Below are 26,543 nucleotides of genomic sequence, written 5' to 3'. Positions count from 1 at the left end.
CAACGTATCTCATCATTGGCCTGTAGAGTAAGATAGGCTGAGATTCAGGAGATAGTAGGAGATGAAATAAAGATAAGAGTGCATAGTAATAGAGTAGATGAATGAGGCCTCAGCTGAGCAGTTTTAGCAGTTGACCCCCCAGGGGTGCTTCTAAAACGGTCGTTGATTTTTCACTTTTGAAAAGGAAAAATCCTGAAAAGGAAAAAAAAAGGAAAGACTATACAAATTGAACAAGTGTAAATATATCTAAAGATTATGTGAAAGACAATTCTATAGAGGAATGAATTTTACCGAGCAAATCCAGAACAGTATAACCAGGAAAAGAAGGGAGATAACCTGACCCGGAATACTCCGCCCTGAAAAGGGCTTGGGACCACCTCGATGTTGGCCTTCGCAGTCCGGGTTTGTTCAGGTCAACCCCAGCCTGGGGACAGAAGAACTTTCAACTGCGAAAGGACTAGACATAGCTGTGGGTTAAACGCTGATCAGGAAGGAAAATCGACATAGCGTCAACACCTACGAGTTGAAGGTGTTATAGGTGCAGACACAACCGGATTCCCTCCTGTATGATCTGGCAGATGGTTGGTGGGTTCTTGTTTAAAGATAGGAACTTTAACACAAGAAGAGCAAGTACTTCTGCTGACACATCTATTCATATGATTGGAGAAGAAATGGAATTGCAAACTGTGGTTTCTTCAAACGCTAATATTAAAGAACAAGAGTCATTTAAGAACAGACCAAAACGGAAGTACCATGAAAGTTATTTAAATTATGGATTTACGTGTATTGGCAATACACATGCTACTGATGTTTTGTGTAATAAAATACTAGTAAACAGTTCTTTGGCTCCAGCTAAATTTCGAAGGCACTTCGAAACTAAACACACTGATTACAAAGGAAAATATATAAATTTTTTTAAGAGACGACGTGACTCGCTAGAAAAATCTAAACTTTATATTGCTACAATTGCTACAACTGAAAATGCAACAGAGGCGTTTTTTTCGCGTGAGTTATCGCATTGCACTTCATGGTGAAGCTCATACAATTCGTGAGACGCTCATTAAGCCTTGTGTGAAAGACATTGTATCATGCATGTTAAACGAGCACGTTGCTAAAATAATAGATGCAGTACAATTATCAAATAATACTGTTTCACGCAGCATCAAAGATCTTTCTGCTGACATAGAAAAAGAGCTAATTCATTGACTTAGACTGCAGTGAATATTCATTGCAAATGGATGAATCTACAAATGTTGCAGGACTCGATGTATTACTAGTGTTTGTTCGTTACATATTTGATAAAAGTATTGAAGAAGATTTACTCATGTGCGAATATCTACAAGAAAAAACTACTGGAGAAGATATATTCAACTATATTAATAATTATATTACAAAACAGGAAATCGGTAGGGAGAAGTGTATTGATATTTGTAGAGATGGTGCTCAAGCAATGGTAGGAAAGATGAAGGGAGTTGTATCACGTATCCTGCAAATAGCTACAAGAGCCACCAAAAGTCATTGTGCTTTGCATAGACAAGCACTAGTAACAAAAAGAAATCCTACATATTTAAAAACTATTTGGGATGAAGCCGTAAAAATGATCGACTATGTAAAATCTCGACCACTTCAATCCAGATTATTTAAAATTTTGTGTGATGAAATGGGTAGTGCACATAACGCCCTTTTATTACATACTGAAGTGAGATGGCTATCCAGAGGAAAAGAATTATTGAGGCTTTTTGAACTTCGTAGTGAGTTAATGGTCTTCTTGATGTCCCATAATTTAGGACAAAATTTTATTGAATTATTAAGAAATTCTTCATGGTTGATGAAGGTATTGCACTTTGTAAAAATATCTGTCAGATATTTTTACACAGTGCAATGAAATTAACTTATCATTACAAGGAAAGAATATTACAATTTTTAATACAAGAGATAAAATTGCATCTTTTGATAGGAAGTTGCAATTCTGGATTTCTACAGTTAAACAGGTTAATTTTGATTGTTTTCCCACCTTGCATGAATTTTTGACTGAAATAAATTCTAAAGTAAATGAAGAAGTATCTAACGTAATTTTAGAACACATGCATGACTTGCAATCAACCCTTTTGCAATATTTTCCAAAATGCAGTGTGGACAATTCCTGGGTTCTGAATCCATTTACAGTGACAGCTAAGCCAGCAGTCTTAAGCGCAAGTGACTATGAAAATCTAATTCACTTAATTAGTGACTCTGATTTAAAACAAAAACACAAGGAACTGCCAATAAACGATTTCTGGACAAGCGTGTCAAAACTAGCTATTCTTGTTTTACTTCCTTTTACAACGACATATTTATGCTAGGCTGGATTTTCATATTATGCTGCAACCAAATCAAAGTCCAGGAACAGATTCGACGCTATAGCAAATATGAGAATTCAACTTTCTAATATTGTGCCTGGTATCAAAAGAATTTGTAATTCAAAGACCCCAAAACTTCGGAGTCATTAAGAACTTAATTTGCAATATACGTTTTACTATTTTTATGTTTTGTTTTTACTAATTAACATTTGACAATAAATGATTATTTTTTCTTAACGCTTAGATTTACTCGTTTATTTTATTTATATTTAACCTAAATAACCAGCATACAGGAGAAAAAGTCTGCATTCACTCGTAAGTACTTATAATATAAAGTTTTGGTGATCAGAAAGGGATATGTCAATGAAAATCAGCACAAATTAATTTAATAATGGTTTTAATTAACATTTAATTAATTATTAATTAATAATTAACTTCTATATCATTAATAATTAATTAACAATCATTAATTAACAATAAAATAAGCTAAATTATCAATTGATTATTAATTAATACATTACAAAATAACCAAGGTGTTCCGTGAACATTTCACGATTTGTGAAGTTTTCCGTCGTAGAAAAAAGATTGAGAACCCTACTCTAGGAGATGTGCTTAACTATGGAAAATGCTGAGGACAGTGCTCTTGAGCTTGACCCATATTTGCTACGAGTTGCCCAGTATCGCCCTACTTATGCTTGCGCCGCCGAAACTTTTATTTTCTATATTTTCGGCATGAAACTCTTGAAATAATGTTCGTTCAATATTTGCCATACATATTTCTATTTTACATATCCTGTAGGTGATGTGCTTTGCATTTATGGAAAAGACTAAAGAAAGAATTCTATAGCTTGTTCCACCTTTGCAACGAGTTGCCCAAAGTTGCACTCTTATGCTTGTTTCCATCGAACCTTTAGTTTGTATATATATTTTTGACACGAAACTCTTGTAGTTTCTATATTTGGCTATGAAATAATGTTGGATTTAATATTCACTTAATTTTCACCATCATCAATTAAATTTGCTTTGTGTGTGTGTTCTTAATTTTTTTTTTTGCATTTTAGCACATACTTGTAATGAATGTTATCTCTCAGGTATACCGCGTCCTACGTTCAAAATTAACACCGCGACCTCCCGAATGTTAATTTTATCATAGGTATATACATATAGAAATTTACATAGTGTATATATATATATAAGGGTTCTGTACTATCGGCGATTTGAGGTATCCGCGGGATATTCTATCGTATCATCCGCGAATAAGGTGGATGGAAGGCTATTCTAGTAAGTTTTACTAATTGGAAGTGGGAGGGCTCTCCGGTTTTCACGGATATTTTGCTTTTAACTGATATACAGCAATAATTACATTATTAGTGCTATTTCTTGCAAAAAATATCAATTTATTTATGAAATTAAATTGTAACTCTAAAATAATATCAAAATTACAAGCAAGATTAAAGTAAATTAGGAATGCTTCAAAAATATCTAAAATAATTAAAACACCTTAAAAAAATTTACTTAAATTTCATGTATTAAATATTTTGGCATATGTTTTGATTTAGATGCAGTTGTTCACGTGTATTTTCACAAATTATTATGATTTTTAGTGATATGATGTATCCCTACTAAAAAAAAAATGCAATAAAATCAGTCATGTATTACTACTAAAAATATATATATATATATATAAAATATAAAATATAAATAAAATATATATATATATATAATTAAAATTTATATTAATATTTCTCTAATATTTAACTATATTTAATTATATTAAAATATATTATTTATATATTTTATAAATAAAATATATAAATAATATATATATATAAATAATATATATATATTTTATTTATAATTAATATATATATATAAATATATATATATATATATATTTTAATGTATCAGTACTAAAAATTATTTTAATGTACACTTCTAAAAATTATAATGTTTTAATATATCAGTACTAAAAAAATAATACGAGAAAATCAATCATAATAGGTATCCAGAGGCTTAACAAAGCAGATGATGTTTAGACGTTTCATGGAATATATTACTACTGCACATCGCACAAGCTTAGCGAACATGACAGTACTTCCACCATCCTCTCCAGACACCACAAAGCTTGCATATCAACTCCATTAATAATAATATGCGACATGTTAAAAAAAACGGATCCGGGAAAAAGTCTTCTTCCATCAAATATATATATTTATATATTAGGGTTACTAAGTAATTTTATAAACTTAGTTATTTTAAGTTTTTAACGAAAGCCAAGTATGACGTAGAGACCTTGTGGAATCTATGCCACACAGCATACGTGTTGCGATTATTTTTCTCGTATTAATTACTAGTGTTATATACTAGAACTGGGGCATGAAATACCATATAGATTCCACAAGGATTTATTCTACAATATACTATGCTTTATCACCAGAGAGTATTTTTCCGTGTCCGTTTCTCTAACATGTCCAATACCTTTCTCTATGGAGTTCACATCTGAGCTTTCTGTTGGCCAGGGAAGATGGTGAAGTTCTGTCATTTTTGCTGAAAAATTCTTTTCCATTGGACAGTAGCATTGTCATCCATGAAACATCAGTCATCTGTTGGATATATAGTCAACAATATTATGTGAATGGACTTGATCAGAAATAATGTTCAGGTATTTCTTGTAGCAGGTATTTCTTGGAGGACACTCGACCTTTCAGCAATATCAGGTTATCATTTCAATTCCAACTCAACATGCCCTACACCTTGATACCACATCCAGAACCTTGAAAACAAGCTGGGTTCATTGCTTCATGGGAATCCAACCAAACCTTCCATCCGTACAAAACAAGGTGCACCTTGACTAGTTGACCCACATGACTTTTCCGGTGTCCAGTCACGATGTTTCCAACACCACTATAAACGGACATTTCGGTTATTCACTAAAATGAAAGTTTAAATAGGCATGCGACTGCCAATTCTGATCTTCTTCAATTCCCTGAAGTAGTTGAGTGAGATATGGGTCGGGACTGCCTTCATTAAATGTGTCTGTCATTTTCTGCACAAAAGAAGTTCTGTTTGTCCATATAAGCCTTCTCAGATGACGGCGATCTTGTTCCTTACACACCCTCTTAGGACCACAGTTACCTCTTAGACAAGCAGCTGTAAATTATTTTCCCAGTGATTAAACATCCCGGATATCTTACCTTCTGAGAAACCGGTTAGCCGTGCTGTTTTCAAAAACGTGGCTCCACCCAGGCGGGCACCCACAATAAGCCCTTTATTGAACTCCGAAACATCCCTTGTTTTTTCCTCATTGTAATCAACACTGACCAGCAGCGTTTTTAAAAAATTGCCTAGAACACCTGGTGACGCAATTGAACAACTGTTTTCCGTTATGCTGCGTAAATGACGTTTACGTACATCTGTGTAAAGGTTTCTAATTCGGTGGCCGATATTCGAGCAATAAATCATAGGAAAGCCATTTGAGTATAATTTCGAATTATAAATTTATGTAAACATTATAATCAAATGTTGGCGAATAATGAAATATGCATATTTCGAGTTATGCAAACCAAGTTGTACTGTTTATATACAATGTTATTAATAAACGATTTTAGTTCAGTACTTGAAGAAATAATAAGGATTAAATGGAAGCTAAATGTTTCAACGAGAGATTATCGTAGATGATGTTTCATTTATAAATATTGCCTTCTCTTTCGTACGAGAGTACGAAACTATATGTCAGAGTACGAGAGTGTACTCTGACATATGAGTCATTATGGGCTGCTGATTGCACAATAAAAAGCTCCTCCCGCCCCATCTTTCCGTTGCGGCTGTGGTAATTCCAGTATTGCCTCCTTACATAATTTCTTCCAGAGTTGTATGGGAATGCGAGCTAGACCTCTAGATGGTAGATGTCTTTCATTGTCCGATTCTACTTATTATTGTTAATCATTTACTTTCCTAATTTATGAATAAAACTTTATCATAAGGTGTGTATGTATAGAAAAAAACAAGAGTGTTCGGTACTATTCGCGGTTTCAAGTATCTGCAGGATGTCCCGGAACGTATCCCTCACAGATTAGGGGGAACTACTGTATAATCTTCGACATCGGAGTTGCCTTAGTTTGCGGTATTCAAAAGACACTGAGCAGACAGCTGTTTCGAACAAAAATACACGATGAAGACGTTGGTATTTCCTCTATAACCCCGATGTAATCTCGAGAACTATTTGTAACAAGTGAAATAAATATTTCCCTTATCTCTCAAATATGTAATTATCTTTTTCACTGTTACCTAGGTTTTTTATTTATTTATTTATTTGCGGTGCAAGTTTTTAATAGCTGTAATGTGACGAAAACATTTATTGAAAATTGGGTGTTAGGGCAATTCGTGGCAAAGGTGCTAAACGTTCCGACGTCGGCATTAATTACTTACAGTTTATTTAATAAATATTATATTCAGCCATGGAGAAATTATTATTTTTGCTTATCAGAGTCATCGCAATTAAAACTGAATTTTCGTAATATCTAATTATGAAATAGATCTTTCTATTTTTTATTTATTATTTTTTTTTTTTACACTCATACCTTGAAAACTCATTCATTGGTTATAAACGTTCTCATTCCCTCTATGAGTACAGAAGAGTTAAAGTAATAATAAAAACAATACAAGTAATAATGCTTAGAAGAATATTCATGTCTACTTCTCGTGCTCTGTTAATTAGGTGTGTTTCAAAGAGCGATTTGCCTGTTTTGTGTGATGAAAAACTTCACTTTATTGGAAGAAGAACACTGGCACCTCAATATGACAGTGGTTATCCGGAGAGTTCACCGAAAATAGAAAGCAGTTTTTCGAAAGACAATTTATCGAAAAAAACAATTGATCGATCATCAGTTAATAGAAAACACCATTCATCGAAACGCAATTCGGATCGAAAGACAACAATTCATCGAAAAATCACAATTCGTTGCAAAATACAGTTCACGGAAAAATGAATTATAAATCACGTAGAGTGAAGACGTGCATTTTTTTCTTGTTGTTTTGTTTTGAGAGGGATATATCTTTCAGGTTACTTATATGCAGTAATCTACTGTTTATCGGATATTCTTCCGTAAAGCGATTTTTTGCGGCGCCATATGAACGATCGTTAACTAGCTGTACTGGTTGCAGTGAATGACATCCACTGAGGCGGATATAGTAGAGATGTTAAATGAACATTTTCTAAAGGCATTTCATCCTCGTGAAAATAACATCCTGGAGAACTTAAGGGCAGTGGGGACGGAGGAGGAAAACTGTTGGTGAGTGAGTTGGAGGTATACATGAGGAATTGAGTAAACTCGATATCAATCAGAATGTCGGACCTGTTGATATATCCCATGTGTCTTGAGGGAACATTTCAAGGTGTTAACTGGCACCTCCATATGAGAGTGGAAGTCACTGTCATATGGAAGTGGCAGTGTTTTTCTTCCCTGGCCATCACAAAGCCCGGATCTGAACTCTATTCAAATTGTCAGAAAAACGGATAACGGAACAAAGTAGTCTTACATCATATATAAAGTTAAAGGACTGGTTGTTGAATGTTGTAAAATCTATGCCAGACCGCATAGTCCTGTGATTATTGTTATTTTTTTTTTCGTATTTATTACTCTAGTAATACTTAGCAAATATCACTAACACCACAAATTCCGAGCATACGTTCTACAATTACCGGGGAATTAGGTCAATTTTTTTTTTTTTTTTTGGCTAGATGGGCCGAAGTTAGAATGCTTTTCATATTCTCCGTTATCTGTAGAGGAGAATGTAAGGATTAGGTGTTATTGAGCTATTAGCTTTGATCATGGCAAGAGTGTAACAGCAATAACCGAGCCTCAGTTAAAACTTCATTGGCTGCAGCATTGCCAACCATTACGCTCCCTGAGTACCAATTTTAGTCCCTTCGTAAGACATGCAGTGGAGCTATTCTTATCCCGGCCAGCACACGGGGATGAAAAATGATCAGGTCAAAATTTGTTTTGCCATATCAATGAATATAGCAAAATTAAGTAAATCTTTTTAAGGTGTTTTAATTATTTTAGATATTTAAAGGAATTCCGGAAATATTTTAATACTATCTTTATTTAAATGTCTTATTAGAGTGACAATCTAATTTCAAATTTTTAAAAAATAAAATTTCTAATTTTCAAATGTAGTAGCACTAATATATTGCAATTATTTCTGTATTTCCTGTATAGGGTATAATAACTGTTGAGACGGACAGTCCACCCCCTTCCAGTTAGTCGAACTCCAATATATTTTAATTAAGTTAATATAACAAAAATAATCAGAACACATGTTTGGCCTCAAATGGATCACACATACCACATACCAGTTATTCACCAGACAGTAATTTCAGCACTGCTATGTATATTGTATATACAGGGTGGCCATAAAATAACTTTTCCTCTTTGGATGCATCTGTAGCTAAAACCAATAAACAGAATGAGACCAAATTTTAAATCGAGACTTTCGAAAGTATTGGGAGAAGAATTCCGCGAAAAAAAAAAAAAAAAGATTTAGTACCAAAAGTCGCCAAAAGGGGAAATTTTGTCGCTAGCAGAGCCGAAAGCAGTCAAATATTTGCAGTATACACAGGTAAAAAGGATTATGCAAATTTTACTGTGCGTGAGAGGAGCGCGCGCCACCAATCTACTTAAAAAGGGATTTGGAACGTTCAGGCAGTTATTCGAATGACTGACGAATTGTGCTCAATATGTGTCCTACCTTGCCTCAGCATACTTTACTTAAAAGTTGTTTTACCTTAAACAGTGCAATGATGTAGTGGCGCTTCGGGAATTTAAAAGGCTTCATAACCTGCGTACAGGTCCTATGTCAGTTGTAGCACTGAGAGCTATGATTAAGAAGTTTGAGGAAACTGGATCACTAGGAGTTAGACCTGACAGAGGACGGAAAGCAGTGCAAGAAGAGACAGTAACAGACGTTGCTACTGCGGTGTTCGACGACACAGTGACCAGCACTGGTCCAAGCGCTCGTGCCATAACTCGCAAACTTGATATGGCTTATGGTACAGTCTGGAAAAACTTAGAGAAAATGCTTCACTTCTATCCGAATAAGTTCAGTCGTGTGCAAGCACTAACTACAGCAGATTATGATAAGCGCACGACCTTGGTGCTAACATTTCTTGCCCGAATGGAGGTCGACAATGACTGGCCTTCGAGAATATTGTGGGGTGATGATGCTCATTTTTATCTGAATGGGTTCGTCAACACTCACAACTGCATAATTTGGGCATCTCAACATCCCCAAGCAATCCAGCAAGTACCACTGTATTCTCCAAAAGTAACCGTGTGGTGTTAGTTCACAGCCGATTTCATAATAGGACCATACTTTTTTGAGCGTATTACCCCTACAGATCCTGTAACCTGCTCCATTACTGGAGACATTTATCGACGAATGCTGGAAAATTTTGTCATTCCTGCATTGCAGCAAAGACAATGTTTGTACTCCATAATTTTTATGCAGGATGCAGCACGGCCACACATTAAACTGTTAATACAGCGCCTTTTACTCCAGCATTTCATTAATGAGAGGGTTATCAGTCAGTTCTTTCCGACGGCATGGCCGCCTCGATCGAGGGTATTTGAAATCCGTTGTGTATGTTGGTGGCGTTCCAACTTGCATGTCTTGAAAGAGACTTTAAATGGTCCGATATGAACATCCATTCCGACTCCTTACACTCAGCTGTAGAGCATGTCGCACAGCGGATGCAATTTGTTGTACACAAGATTGGTCACCACATTGAAAATCGTGTATGTGGTCCTGGGGTCCCTGATTCGGATGAATAAAACATTTCCTGTGAGTTCAATTACTACATTAATTTCAGTGTCTCGCGCAAGTTGTTGTTTTAGTTTAATTTTTATTATCATTGTAATGCGCCACATATCCGGCTGGAATGATTGACGCGGCTGTCGTTTACACCGTCTGAATGTTATTATTACATTTTATCTGTCTTTAATGTAATTATTCGCTTGTATTCGGCTCCGCCAGCGATAAAATTTTCCCTATGGGCTAATTTTGGTACTAAATCTTTTTTTTTTTTTTTTTTTTCCGCGGAAATCATCTCCACTTGCCTTCAAAAGTCTCAGTATAAAATTTGGTCTCATTCCGTTTATTGGTTTTAGCTACAGATGCCTCCAAAGAGTGAAAATTATTTTATGGCCACCCTGTATATATTGGAAAGATGCAATTCTAAAGAGGAATCGCATATACTGGCTTTAATTACTAGTGTGATGTATTGGAAATATCACTACAACCACAAATTTCGAGGCATACGCCACAGTTGGTAATTATTAGAATCCAAGGGTAATTTCAGCAACAACATTACTGTCTAGATGGGCGAAGCAAATATGTTTTTTATGATCCCCTTTGGATAAGTGAACTAAAGAATAGCAGAGTTTTGAGCTTTATGCTAACCCCTTACGGACAATGTGGTTAGTTGGGTTCAGAGGGGAGCAGGCTTGATTTAGGTCTTTTGTGCTTGCAGTAGACTGTCTCATCGTAATCAGAGGCTTGCTTGATTAATGGATTAGGGTGAGTGCTTGCTCTGGCGGAGATGTGACTGTCTTCTACCATTCCAATGTCCTTGGGTGGTTCTCTGTCTGTAGTTTTGCCTTCTTGCGCGCATGGGCCTCTCTGCAGTCAGAGGGAGCGGAGACCACCAAATCTAGTTTCTTCTCCATTTGAGCATCGTCTTCGCACCCATCATCTTCTCCAGACAAAGAGTATAAATTAAGGAAACCAGGCTACTCGGTTTCAAACTTTTTTAGAAGCTTTTTTTAACAAGCTGAACGTCTGCCCTTTGTCGAGTGACTTTATGAAGGTGTCTGGATCAATCTCTCTCATGATTGATGTTGACAGCGCCATTATTCGCAAGTGAAATCTAGCAGGTTCGGGATATCTGCCAGCACAATCCTGTAGACTAGGGAAGTCTACTAGCAGAAAACAACAAGTGTTTTGTGTGTGTGTGGTGGAAGGAGTGAAGTGGTGATGTTACTTGGTTCAGCACAAATTACCTACCGCCCCATAAACTAAATATGCATCACTGGTCCTTTTAGCGGGTGGGGCTTACGTAGACATTGACATCCTACGCATTTCGTGCAGAGGGGGAAGACAGTAAGAATTCCGGATGGATTGGAGTCAGTGCAATGCAAGAATCACGAAACAACTCCGATAATAGAATAGTATAACCTAAAAGAAGGCAGTTATCTATCGGATAGCGGTGAACACGTTCGTCCTCATCAATCGTCCAAGCGAAAATTTTCTCCCAATCACTACTTCATCATAAGTGCACTCTATAGACCTTATAGGGACTTGCTTAAAGTGGCGAAGCGAGAATGCTTTTCATCATCCTCGTTATCTGTAGAGGACGGTGTAAAGGATAAGGTGTTATTGAGCAATTAAAGCTCTAATCATGGCAGGAGGGTAACAGCAATAGCCGAGCGTCTAACTATCCTCGGATATTGCTGTTACCCTCTTGTCATGATCAGAGCTTTAATAGCTCAATGACACCTTATCCCTTACACCGTCCTCTACAGATAACGGGGAAGATGAAAAGCATTCTTGCTTCGCCCCTTTAAGCCAGTCCTTATAAGGAATAAGGCACAATTGGAGATTAACAACAATAACTAATAATAAAATAGAACAATTTTAAGAACATGCTGTAATAATAAAAGTTATCTAAATGCGCATGGAATCTTAGGAACGTCACCATGCGGTTTTTTATTATTATTTATTTATTATGTTATTTTAAAGTTCCGAGCGGTTAGCCAAGTGGCTTTGCGCTTCGCAACCATATGCCTGGGGAAGGAGTGTCCTAGGTTCGATTCCCGTCGGAGACGTGAGGAGCTGAAGGATCTTATTCAGCTATAGCCAAGTTAGCCGGTCTTGGGCACGGGCAGTAGGGTTTTTTCCGCCAGTTTATCTGGGGTTTTTCATCCCGTAAGCAGGCAAACCGGCCCCGTGAACACACAGGAATACATCTAAGAATACCTTGAGGCATAGGAGTGACCATTCTATCCTCGTATTTCGGTTACGAAATCCAAGCATGCTTGGAAGGTTGTGGGCCTTAAAGGCCTGTTAAAGCCATTGGGATAGGATGTAATAATAAAAGTGATCTGAATGCGAATGGAATCTTAGGAACCTCATCATGCGGTTTTTTTATTATTATTTATTTATTATTTTATGAAGTCGAGAACATTCACCTTTTTTACTTAAAAGGAAGCATTTTAGTAGATGGAATAATCTTTAGCATAACCTTGACGTTAATCTTGCTCTTTGGGGCCATTAATAAATAAAATAACTCAGTGGTTCTTAACCTTTTAGTTGTCGCCGCCCCCATAGTTTGTAGTAACATAATAATAATAATAATAAATAAACTTTTGTAAAATAGTGGTTTTACTTTCTGATTATAATGACAAAAAAAATCAGAAATCAAGTATACTAAAATATTAATTACTGTAAACACCTTACTGTATCTATATTTAGGAAATCAAATAATGTTCTTTGCTTGGTCATTTTATAAGGCGGTTAAGTTTAAGTCAGTATTACAGCACTGAAAGTTTCGAAAAGTAGTTACATAAAGTATAGCACTTAACAACATTAAATTCTATGCACTCGTACTAGTATAGTAATCCCTCGATAAATGCTCCCTCAATTAGTGCGTCATTTTTTTTTTTCGATACCTAAATTCGATTAGTGCGCCTATATACATCTTAAAAATAAATGTTACAGATTTTAAAAATTTTCGATCTATACATTTTTAATGAGTAACTATTTTAAAAAATCACTCACCAGGATGAAATAATTTAGTTACCGATTTGAAAAATTTTACGAAGTTATTGTTTAATGGCATACTACACTATTCTTATGTACACTATTTCCAAATTTACCGTCAAAATTTATGTCGCCTGCTATACATAGTATTTTGCTGATCAAATCACGTGCAATTATTTTCCTTACTTTTTTATTTTAAATTATTTTCCTAACCTTTAATCATGAGTAAAAGAATTAGTGAGCAAAAAATAGAAGTGTGAAAATTATTCGAAAAGTAATCTGATTGGAAGAAAACTTGAAATAATAAAGAAAAATGAACAAAGCGAGTTCAGAGCAAAGATAGGACAAGAACACAAAACTGGGTGAATCAACTGCTGAATACAAAGAGAAAGGTAAGGCTGCTTCAAGTTCATCACGCATGCACTCGAAATCAAAGTATTATAATGATTGAATTAGAAAGACTTCTTTTTACATGGATCGAAGATTTTAACCAAAAACGGATCCCGCTAAACACTGGACTTATTAAATCGAAAGCATTGTCTCTTTGTAACCTGGAAAGAAAGGGCTATCAATGAGGGAAAAGAAGAAGAATTCCAAGTTAGTGCCGGGTGATTTGAGCGTTTCAAAAAGAGAAATAGCCTACATAATGTTCTAATCACAGGCGAAGCTGCAAGTGCAGATAATGAGATATCCAGAGATTTTGAAGAAAATTGTGTAAGAAATGGACTACGTGATCAATAAATTTTAATATCGATGAAACCAGCTTATTTTTTTGGAAGCGAATGCCTTTCAAAACTTTTCTAGCCAAATCAGAGAAATCTCAGCCTGGTTATAAAGTCGCAAAGGGGAATGAAATTACTGCTAGCAATATGCGAACCGTTTGGAACCAAATTCTTTCACATTGTGCAAATGATTTTATAGGATTTTCAAATGAATCTAAGTTAATTAAATCTCATTCCGAGAAGTTGAGTGATTCCGACCTGCTAAATTCATATGCATTATTACAACCACAAAAAGGACGTTACAGAAACAGAAAAAAAAAAAAATTCCAAAGAATTATAACCGTGTATAATAGGAAATGGTTTTTGTGCTTAGAAAAATACTCACAGGAAACAATATTTCTATTACTAACACTGTATCTGATGCTTTTCATGGACAATTAGCAATGGGCGACAAATGTAGGATTTTTAGCATTTTTTTGAAGAAAAAATTCTTGATTAGAACCACGCATTGCATTCGTCTAGAAAGGGTTTAGTTAAAAAAAAAAAGTGAATAACTCCAGATGTTCAGCAAACGAAATAAAGACCAAAAAGAAATTGTTTTGCAATATTTCACATGGCGTTTTGTTATTATTATTTTTTTATTCACTAATAGAATTTCTTCTTGAAATAGCGAAACCCTTATCTACAGTAGGATAAGAATTACAGTATAATCAATGTTAAAATTTTAACAGTTTACATAAAAAGTAAATTTATAATTTAAATTATTATCAGCTTATTTACATAAAAAGTTAATTAATTTATAATAAATTAATTTATAATATATATATATATATATATATATTATATATATATATTTATATATATATATAATATAATATATATAATATAATATATATAATATATATATATATATATATATATATTATATATATATATTTATATATATATATAATATAATATATATAATATAATATATATAATATAATATAATATATATATTATATATATATATTTATATATATATATAATATAATATATATAATATAATATAATATAATATTAATTTTTATTTCACTTTTTTATAAATAAACATAAACAACACTTTCACAGCGTCGTTTCAATCTTGAATAATAATTTAGCGCTACTTATCAGCGCAACCGATAGAGGGCTAGAAGACGGTCGTATTTTCTAGGAATGTTTCTCACTCAATAGTGATATATATAATACATATATGATATGAAATGGTGTTTTCTAAGATTTTTTAAGATTTCTAAATTAATTTTTTATTATAATTAATAAAAAATTAAAATACTGTATATAACATATCCAATATATTATAAAAACTAAAAAATGTTTTATATATAAATATTTATTTTAATTAATTTATAAGAAATCAAGATTTAATTATTTATTAATATTTCTTTTAATTATTAATAAATAATAATAATATGGTTAATAACGAGACAGCTATAATAATCAAGAGGTGCATGATATAAAAATAAGCGAAATCAATAACTATTAATGATTAGTTATAACAAATATAAAAATTTAGTTAATAATCTGTAGCCATACAAAATACATTAATAAATTATTTAATATAAAAAACAGGAAATCCCCCCCAAAAAAAACCATTACATGGTTGGTTATAACAATTACAATAAAATTATTTAATAATCTATAGTAATATAAAATAGATTAATAATTTTAAATATCAATTTTAACTTTTATTCAAAATGTATTATTATGTGACGAAATCCATGGAATCCAAGGATTCTAAACCCATATACAGTTCATAATCGACAATCAACCATACTACATCAATTATCGCCATTTTAACACTCGGGAGGTCGATTGTGATCTGACAGATACATGCAAATTGTTAACATGAATACTCGTTAACCTATCTATTGTATAGGTTGAAGGTGATGACTAGCTGCGTGTGAGTATATTATGAGTGCCATTTCGCACTTTTGTTGCTGTCAGTTTGGTTTAACACTTGTTATGCAAATATGCAAACATTTGTGATATTTGACCTGCGGAGGTCGCGGCAGATTTGACAGATTCTTGCTTATTTCGTAGCAAAAATTTTTTTCTTTATATTTCTTTGTTTCAATTATTTCTATATTGTAACTGAAAATAAATAAACCATCATAATTACTATTACTGAAATAGAGAGCCAGAAGCTTATTTTTATCATACATATAGGAGATGTGCTTTACATTTATAGCAAATACTAAGGACACAAATCTGTAGCTTGTTTCACCTTTGCAACGAGTTGCCCAAAGTTGCACTACTCATGCTTGTGTCCGCCGAAACTTTTAGTTTCTATATTTTCCGCACGAAACTTTTGAAATAATATTGAAATAATGTTGGCTTAAAAATTTCTCATACATATTTCTATCATACATATCCTCTAGGAGATGTGCTTTACATTTATGGAAAATACTAGAGAGAGAAAACTGTAGCTTGTTCCACCTTTGCAACGAGTTGCCCAAAATTGCACTACTTATGCTTCTTTCCATCGAAACGCTTAGTTTCTATAAAATTTTCTACACCAAATTCTTGTAGTTTCTATATTCAGCTATGAAATAATGTTGGATTTAATATTCGATTAATTTGTACCATCAAGTATTATATTTGAAATGTTTGTTCTTTATTTTTGTTTGCATTTTAGCACATACTAGTAATAAATGTATCGCTCAGATATACCTCGTCCGCTACAATTACGACCTCCCGAGTGCAAGCACATGCGGGCCATTACCTGGGCGACATGTGTTTGCAAACTGACAGCAAAAAAAAGAGCAGAATATCACTTGTAACATATGAATGCACAAGAATGGGAGTTCATGTCTTTCATCATCGGCCTTTGGAGTATAAAGATTGCTGAGGGTCAGCAGGTAGTAATAGGGGAGGTTAAAGAAAGGTAGAGTAGGATAGTAGGAGGTAAAAGAGGCCTCAGTCAACCTGTTTAGCTGTGTAACCCAGAGGTTGTGGCTAAAAGGTCTGTAAAACATAATCTCCTTACCCCTGTTCTAAAAAAAAAAACTTTGTAATAAATTTTTCTTAAATGTGCTCGTAAAATACTTTTAAATTAACAATTTAACTGACCAGGTGTCTTTGGAGGTCATCTTCTAACACCTGTTTCAGTATAAAACTTACATCAGATTTTTTTTTTTTTTTTTTTTTTTTTTTTTTTGAATGCCTAAGTTTCTTTCAAAACTTCGTTTAATTTTATTGAAAAATAACAGGTTTTTTTTTTTTTTTTTTTTTTTTTTAAATATATATATAAACAGTAAGAGAACTGGCCAACCTTACACCACGGGAAGAGCAAGATTTGGGGGAAGAATCTGGCCCGAGAGATGCCGCTCACAAGGAGCAGCACCGCCTCGCTGTAAGCCTTCGCAGCCCGGGTTCTCAGATCTGCCCCCTCCTATATGAACTGTAAGAACTCATGAAGAGAGAAAAAGAGAAGGAAAACAAACAAACAAACAAACAAACAAACAGATATTTCTTTCTAAAGGAAGAGACACGGTATGATTAAGCCCTGTCTCAGGACACAGAGGATAGGAGGTTTGCACCATTTATGTACAAACCTCCCATCCCCTAGTATATGTCTTTCTTGTGCGAAGAACCTCGGTAGGTAGAAATAGATCCCACTGAGTATTTTGGCTTGTATAGTGTTTTCATCGCTGATTTGGGACTTTTTCCGCACTTTCCAGATGTGATACTTGATTACATTGATGAGAAAAATTGTAAATTTCTGAATTTTCTTGACTGGTGGGGGGAATTGCAGGTACAAGACCTCCTGTAGGGTAAGCGGCTTGATTCCCAGTGCTGTGCTTAGTCTTTGCCAGACATATCGGGCGGGGGGGCACGAGTAAAAGAAATGTCCCACCGTTTCAATGCTCTGGCAGACGTCGCAGAAGGGGTCGCACGGTCTTGAAGTGTATTGGGACATAACCAGTTTCACCGGTAGCTGACCATAGGCTATTCGCCATGCCAGATCCCGGTGAAATGGCTGTCCCCAGCTATTTCTGATATTTTGAAATAGCGTTTCTATGTTAGTTTCTATATTTGGCGTATCACATCCGGAAAGTCGAAAGAACTCCCAATATCTTGCTTGTGGCTTTAATTTTTGAATTTCCATTCCTTCGGTTTTAAATTTTTTAAGTTGTTGGCATAATGGATAATACCATTCTGGCACAACCTCTGCGCTGGGGTCAGCATGTCCCGTGGTCCCGAAGTAGAGGAGAAAATGCCCTAGAAAATATTTAATTAGGGATCCTGAAATATGGTTAGATTTTAAGGCTTTCCCTATGGTTTTGAGAGTGTTTGCATAGAATATGCAGTTTAATTTCGGAAGTGAGAAACCCCCTTGATTGATTTTGAGTTTTAAATATTCTTTTTTAACTTCATGTTTTCTTCCGTTCCAAAAAAAATCTATTAGTATTTTGTAAAGTTGACCTTCTTGGGTTTTTTTTATATTAGTAATATTTATTGTATGCATTAGCATGGGGATTATTACTGTTTTTATTATTACTGTTCTTCCGTAGAAGGAGAAATAACTGGGTTTAAAAAGTTTTATTTTCTTTTCGCACTCTTCCCGCAATTTCTTAACAGGCAGTACCGGGCTCGCCGTGAATGGGACGCCTTTCCTATATGAATGCACAGCTACTCACAACTACCTTCATACAATAGATACGTTAAAGAATATTCATGTTATACAATAGATACGTTAAAGTATATTCATGTTAACAACTAGTATTTATCGGTGAGATCAGATGCGACCTCCCGAGTGTTAATATGTATATCAATATTTATCATACATATTTCTATCATACATATCCTCTAGGAGATGTGCTTTACATGTATGGAAAATACTAAGGAATGTCGTTTGGAGTTCGCACTACCTTTACTACGATATGCCCAAAGTTGCACTGCTTATGCCATCGTCAGCAAAACATATAGTTTCTATATATCTATATATATATTCGGCACGAAACTCTTGTAGTTTCTCTATTCGGCTATGAAATAATGTTGGATTCAATATTCACTTGATTTTTACCTTCACGAATTATATTTTCAATGTTTGTTCTTTATTTTTTTTTCTTTCTTTTTTTTTTGCAGTTTAGAACATACGAGTAATGAATGTTATCTCTCAGATATACCGCGTCCTACGCTACAAAATTACCACCGCGACCACCCGAGTGAAAGAAGATGGTGTTTTAGCGATCTGCTTACTTATTATAATAAGGTGGCAAATGCATTGGATAAGGGCGATGCATACACAGTGGCATATTTAGGTTTGGAAAGGCCAAAAGCTAGCAATTAATTTGGAACGGTTGGGATTAAACAGTGCATTAGTGAGCTACAGATTTGGTTTTCAAAAAGATGAAAATGCATTGGAAAGGTTCAGAGAGACGATTGACTGAGGCAGTTTCTAGTCTCCGGAATGTGTTTAGTATAAAGACAGATTGACAAAATGTAATTTGCAGAAATGGTCGATAGGAGGAGGAGAAGGAGAAGAGATGAATCAAGACATGTAAGCTGTTAATAAGAGGTTATTACCGGATTAATGTTGAGAGGTTTTGCATAAAATGGGTGAAGATAGGAAGAGAACAAGAGGTCACCCTGGAAGCTGTAGAAGGATATTGTGAGCAAGGGGGTGAACAGCAGATTTTTGGTATGGAGAGTGGTGACTGATTGGAATGCATTGCCCGAGAGTGGGGAGCAAGGAGAAGTGAACATATTTAATGCGCGGTATGATAAATTGTGTGTATAACAGTGGACCTCCCTCATTAGTCTTTTGACTCCATGGAGGTTTAATAAAAATAAAATGGAGCGTTCTTTGGCCAATTTGCCTGTGTCATTAATTTAGTTTATTATTAATTGCTAAAATATACAGTAGGATAATAATTTATAGTTATGGAATATGTTTCCTAGCACTTGGGTTTTAGTTTCAAAATGTTGTTGAGTGGATGGATAAAAATAACAGAATAAGGACTAATTTCGCTTTAGCTATATGTTATGTGTCTCTCTCACACAAACTTTTATTATTATTATTATTATTATTATTATTATTATTATTATTTATTTTATTTTATTTTCATTTTTTACAAAATTTGAGGCACTTTTTTCATAGAAGAAATACGTCTATCAAGGTGATTGTGAATATTAATCTCGACTACATGTTTGCATAAAGCATACAAATAAGTCTTGTGGATCCAACCTAAGACCTAGAGCAGTGGTGGTGAACCTTTTTTTGTCCGCGTGCCAAAAGTTTACAAATCGAGTTGCTGACGTGCCAGCGCGTGCCCAAAATTTACAAATCAAGTTGCAGACGTGCCGGGCACGCCAGCAACTAATTAATACAACATTAATTAATTAATTAACATTAATTAATACACAATTAATTACAGAATATTAACCTATTATCAATTAATTTATCAATATCAATATATCAATTTATTAATGAGATTTTTTTTGTTGTACATTAGATGCCAAATGCTTTATATCAGGTTCATATTTTGTCACTTTTAGTAATACACACGCGGAACTAGATTCATCAGTCATTCTATTTCTTAAACTGTCTTTTATAAAATTTATTTCAAAAATTAATGACTCACAAGCATATGTAGAAGAGAAAATTAATAATAATATAGCCATCGCTAGTTTTTTCTAAACAACAAAAGGTTCCAGGAATGGCATTCCAAGTTCTCAATATTTTCTCTTCTGCATTCTTTTTAATTGCCCCAATAATCGATTATTTTCCATTATTTCCAAGTCATTTCTCAAATCGACAAACTTTTGTTTCCATATAGAACTAGATTGAAAATCGATTAGTTGCATTTCCATATCTCCAAAATTCAGCCACTCGAAAATCTCCAAATTGAGTTTATCTGTTGATGTTGTGTCCGGATGCAAAATAAATTTTGATGTCTCTGCAAATTGCCTGAATTGCGTAAATCTTGAAAAAAATTCGTTGATTATCGACTGAATAACTGTAGAAAACTATTTTGTCGATTTAACTTGATCTGTTTTTTCATGGGATTCTAGATCTGCAAAGACTTTTTTTTTGTATTTGGAAAATATCGGAAGGTATTGGAAATGACGTCACGATTAAAAATTGATAATTTAGCTTCGAATGCTTTGATTAAATCAAACATGACAATAATTGTCTTGTTAACACCTCGCAGTTTAACATTTAATTCATTTAAATGTAAACACAAATCAGTAAAAAACATTAATTTCGAAAGCCATTCGACGTTCATTAAGTGATTGTATTTTTCAATGATTTTCTCATTATGTAAAACAAGTCTGACTTCATCTAAAAACTCAACAATTCTTTGAAGAACTTTCCCACGACTTAACCATCGGACGTTGTTATTGTACACCGAGTTTACCTCACTTAATAATTCTATAAATTTTCGCTTATTTAAAGCGCGTGCCGATATAATATTGACCAATTTTGTTAATACTCATAATATCTTCCAGTGGCTTCAAACTAGCCTTTGCGCATAAAATGCTGATGTATAATACAGTGAAAACCCAGAACTGAATGTCCAATACGTTTGATAAATAAATTGACGAACCCATTTTCCTCTGCAGTCATACTGCGAGCATCATCAATAGTTACTCATACAATTTTGGAGGGATCTATATCTCTTTCAGCAAGTGCATTTACAACTGCGTTGCAAATATCTGTTCCTTTTGTTGTTGTTGCTAATGATGTTAAACTTATCAATACTTCTTTGATGTTATTCCCAACACAATAACGAATAAAATTTGCTAAACGAGCTGATCCAGTTATGTAAGCACTCTCATCAAGACAAAGAGAAAACAGATATAAAAGATTTTATATCTGTTTTTTGCTGATTAGTTATATTTTTAGCCATTTCTATGATTCTATCTTTCACCGTGTTTCTAGCCAAAGGCATATCTTTTATTCTTTGAATAATTTTTTCCTTGTTTTCAAAATCTTCAAAGAGAAAACTAGTGCGCATTTTAACCATGCTTCTTTTATATATTCGCCATCACTAAACGGTTTTCAGTGTTTAGCTATTACATTTGAGGCAAAAAAACTAGCAGCAGTAATATTTGAACGACTGCCGATAAATTTCGTTAGGATTGTTGACTGGATATTCCTATTTTTAATTGCCCGAACAATAAATTCTTTCTGTTCGTCCTTGCTTTTCTCAAGGAGCGATTTATGGTTTGTCTTATAATGTCGTTTTACTGACGACGTTCTGCACACAACTCTCCCGGATCATAAAACGCATATTGCTTTATTGTCTTTATTAATCATGCCATACTCTTCAGTCCACCAGCTTTGGAACTCTCTACTGCTTGACTGCGAAAATTTTCGTTTTTTATTTTCGCCAGCCATGTTGGGTAGAACGGTAACAAAATAATTCACAACTTAAATGAAATGCATTTTTTATAGTTTCAAAAAAATCAACATTTTATTATATGCCTAAATTATTATATGCCTAAATTAAATTATCTTTATAATTCCCACTTGCCGCTGCATATTTCTGCCTACTGGTAGATGCGCGGTGCGAAATGCATAATGAACGCACGTACGATTAGAAAAGGGAATCTTAAGGATCAGTCGTTCTCAATTCATTTTCTATAGACAATTTTTATTTATTCTTACTGTATTTGAGGACTCAGTCCCAACAAACTTACTCGTAAATAAGTTCATACATTAAACTAACATGAGTATTAATATTATATAAATTAAGTGGATATTAAATCCAACATTATTTCAAAGCCGACTACAGTAATAACTATAGAATTTTCGTGGGAAATTTGGCGAGTGTATTCCAGTAAGATGTCTGGTCACATTTCGCAAGAAATGTCTATAGTTTCTGTTATCGGCTTTGAAATAATGTTGGATTTAATATCCACTTAATTTATATAATTTTGTATCGCCGATGTGAAGCCTTTTGGCTATTTATTTCAGTAAATAATTATTAATAATTAATTATGGAATAATCATAAAGAGTATTAGTACACTTATGTATACGGTGTAGCATGTTTTTTTTAATTAGTTATCATTTATTTAAAGTACGCATTTAAATTAGTTATCAATCACAGGACTAATGCTACAATATTGAAGTTTCCTCAGGCCAACATCATTAAATTAACTTGTGGTAAGTTTCATTGACATATCCCATTCTGATCACCAAAAGTTTATAATATTATTCAATATAAAATTGATTATTGTATTATTAAATTGATTTTAATGATGTTGGTTTGAAAAAAAAGAAAAACGGTAGTGAGAAAAATATTTATGCATTGTAACTCACTATAGAAGTCAGCGGAGCAGGGGAAGCAGCAGAAGAATGTGGACTTGTTGGCTTACCGTCGAATATAATTTGCCCTCGCGTATAACTGGGACCTCCGATTTCACTTTACGAAAAAAAGATATTAAAAGGTTTTGCATACACACACACACATATATATATATATACCTCCCACAAAAGAACATGCCTTCCTCAACTGCCATTATATACTGTAGATGTAAGAAAAAAAAAAGTTTTATTGTATCCCTGAAGATCCCTGAAGAGGCTTTTGCAGAAGTTCTCTCAGAAAGAGACTGACCCATAGCACACACGGGCGGTTGACTTCTGTCACGATCATACTTCACAGTATCATTTCTGTAGTGTGGTTAGCCAGTGTGAATCCAGTCGACGCGCCCGTAGATAGATGAAAGCTGCTGTTTCCAAGTCGTGGTTGGTAAGATCCTTTTTTGCTTCGTGCCTTTAGTAAGTCCGCCTCTAGCTTGCCCAGTCGGAGATTTTTGCTAAAGGGGAACATATGGCGGGTCTATGTCCCTTTGCTAGTAGGCTTTTTTTTTTTTTTTTTTTCCTCATTTGCTGGTAGGACCTCTTCCTACGGGATTTTCTCTATCTACTCTACCACCACGGTCACAGTCCCCTACGCTTTTTCATCCTTTGACTTATTCCTAGGACTAGCTATGACCTATCTACTTCCTAGGGTTAGAACGCTTGGGTTCGATACCGAACCGACTCTGCATAAGAGGTATATCTGTCAAACACTATGCGAGGCAGTAGGCTCCTCAAACATCTATGAATTTACCCCGTACAGGCCCGGAAAGTACCAGGTAATCGTCAAAAACAACGAAACAAGGGACAAACTCCTGGAAGGTTTCAAATGCGGGGAGATTGAAATCAACCCCTTCTTAGTGGGAAGCCTGTTGAGAACAGTGAAGGTTAGCAGATTCCCCCTTGAATACATCGAAAAAAGTGATGATGTCATTCACAAGGTGTTCTCTAAATGGGGAACAGTTAAGAACATAAAACTGGGAACCGATCCCGACAAACCGGAATGGAAATCAGGAGACGTCACCTTCACAACAGAGATGAAGACGCCCGTTCCGAACTTTGTCACTATTGGCTCGGCTAGAGTTATGGTTAATTACCCAGGTGTGAAGAGGCAATGTTTTAGGTGTGGTTCCTATGAGCACAATACGGTAAGGCAAAATGTAGTAATTGCGGTGATTCTGGGCATTCCCTACAATAATGCAATAACCCTTGCAATAAATGCCACCAGGCAGACCACAGGTTCAACACCTATACACAGAGATCATTAGCAGAACGTGCGGGGGGTTCGATACAACCGCTCCTCACCCCTCCCCCCATCCCAGACAATACGGACACACCCATAGAATGCACTTCCGCTTTTCCTCCTCTACCCACAACAGGGTCCAAATCTAAAGGGGGAGAACAGGAGAATATCAAACAGACCATACTGGTGCCAAAAAAACTAGCCCAAAAGCCAAAGGAAAGCAGAAAACATGACCCCCCCCACACAAACAGAGACGCAACCGAAGACACACAGATAGAGGAAATGGAAACCTCTACTGTCAAACGCCAGAGGGAGCATGCGGAAGAGGAGCAAGCTGCATGCAAAAGACTGCCCATTGGGGGAAATCCAATTACCCCCCCACACACAACTGACACAGGAACAAACCCCCGCCCATTTCCCAGAATAATAAAAGGGGGAGCTGCCATTCTCCAACTCGTTCAAACAGACCAAGAAGGTCATGAAAGGTTTGTCACCGCTATAGAAAGGGGCGGCGAGCCACGTGTCTTTACCCATTACCAGGAGGGTGCATCCAAACCCTGTGTTAATCTGGAATGGGGAAACTTCGTCGTGCCTGACATTCTTAGCGAACAACAGGACTCCTTCAGGAACACCATCGTAGCCAGTAATCTGGGCTTACATGAAAGTGACATAACATCACTACACCAAGCAGTAAATGAAATAGCAAACGGGGAGGTACTAAACCTCAACCGTACCTTCTAAAACTCAACTATTAACATGAACAACAAATTTCGCGTCGCCACTCTCAACATTAACGGTCTGAGCTCCGTCTCCGCACAACGCGCTGTTTGGAGCCTACTCTTACTGCATGAGGTTCATGTACTCTTTCTTCAGGAGACGCACTTTTTCAGTACTGGGACATAGAAAACTTCTCCAGAAGCTTCCCCGTTCAGAGCTTCTGGTGTTTCGGGTGGGAATCCTTGTTCGTCAGCCTATTCTAGGCGGGTTTTTCAATGTACAGAAAGATGCTGCAGGACGTCTAGTCTCTATAGACTGGAAGTTTGGAGGTAGAGTCATCCGCTTCCTTAATGTATATGCCCCCAACAACGCCCACCAGCGAAGCGGGTTCTTCATGTCCTAGATCCCTATTTACACGGGGCTCAGTATATCATCGCCGGGGGGTACTGGAACTGCATCGCTGACGTAAGATTTGACAAAGTTGGTGGCAACATCAACTCCGGTACCGGAGGCTCTAGGGAACTGCAACTCTGCTGTGATAATGTCGACCTCATCGACATCTGGAGGGAACATAATCCAGACACAGTGGGTACCACATGGGCGAGAGGAGGAGTCGCAACGCGACTAGACCACCTTTATATCTCCAGGAACCTAGGGCCACGAGTTATCTCGGTCAAGCATATAGCGGTTGGTAGCTCGATAACAAACCATAGAATGGTTCTGATGAACATCGTACTACTCGAGGTCGTAGAAACATCGAGACGACCCTGGAAAATGCCTCGAAGCCTCCCCAAAATTTATAGCAAGGATTTGCAGCTGCTATGCGAAGGAAGGAAAAGGGCCCACTGGGACTGGGACTGGGACGCGTGGGCCCAGTTCAAAACAGAGGCAAAAGAGCTCTTCCAAAACATCTCCAGAGAAAGAGCTCACACGCAAAGGAAAAAAATGAGAGAGCTGTATCGGGAGCTAGGGTGGTACCGGGCTAATCAGAGAAACGGTATTCCTAGCGATTCGCTTATTAAAGCCGTGGAAATCGAACTCGAGGCACTTCGACGAAAAAAAGTCGCCGATCTCGATTTTCGCACCAGACTGTTTCTCCGGCAGGCGGAAACACCTTCGGCCGCTTTTTATAACCGGCAGCGCATAGCAGCACAAGACGAGAAAGCGGTTCGGCAAATTCATGCTAACGGGCAAACACTCACAACCACGGGAGACATCCTGCGGCATTTTTCCCAGCATTACACGAGAACCTATTCCGACGAAGCTGAGGAGACAGGCGACTTCGGAGTGTGGAACATTGACAACATGCCTGAACACCTCAGAACTCTTCAAAAGAGACCAATCACTTAGG

Source organism: Typopeltis vanoorti, chromosome 7 (assembly GCF_054136105.1).
Source record: "Typopeltis vanoorti isolate ZY-2024b chromosome 7, IOZ_Tvanoo_1.0, whole genome shotgun sequence".
Taxonomy (NCBI): domain Eukaryota; kingdom Metazoa; phylum Arthropoda; class Arachnida; order Uropygi; family Thelyphonidae; genus Typopeltis; species Typopeltis vanoorti.
This window is presented reverse-complemented; position numbering follows the sequence as displayed.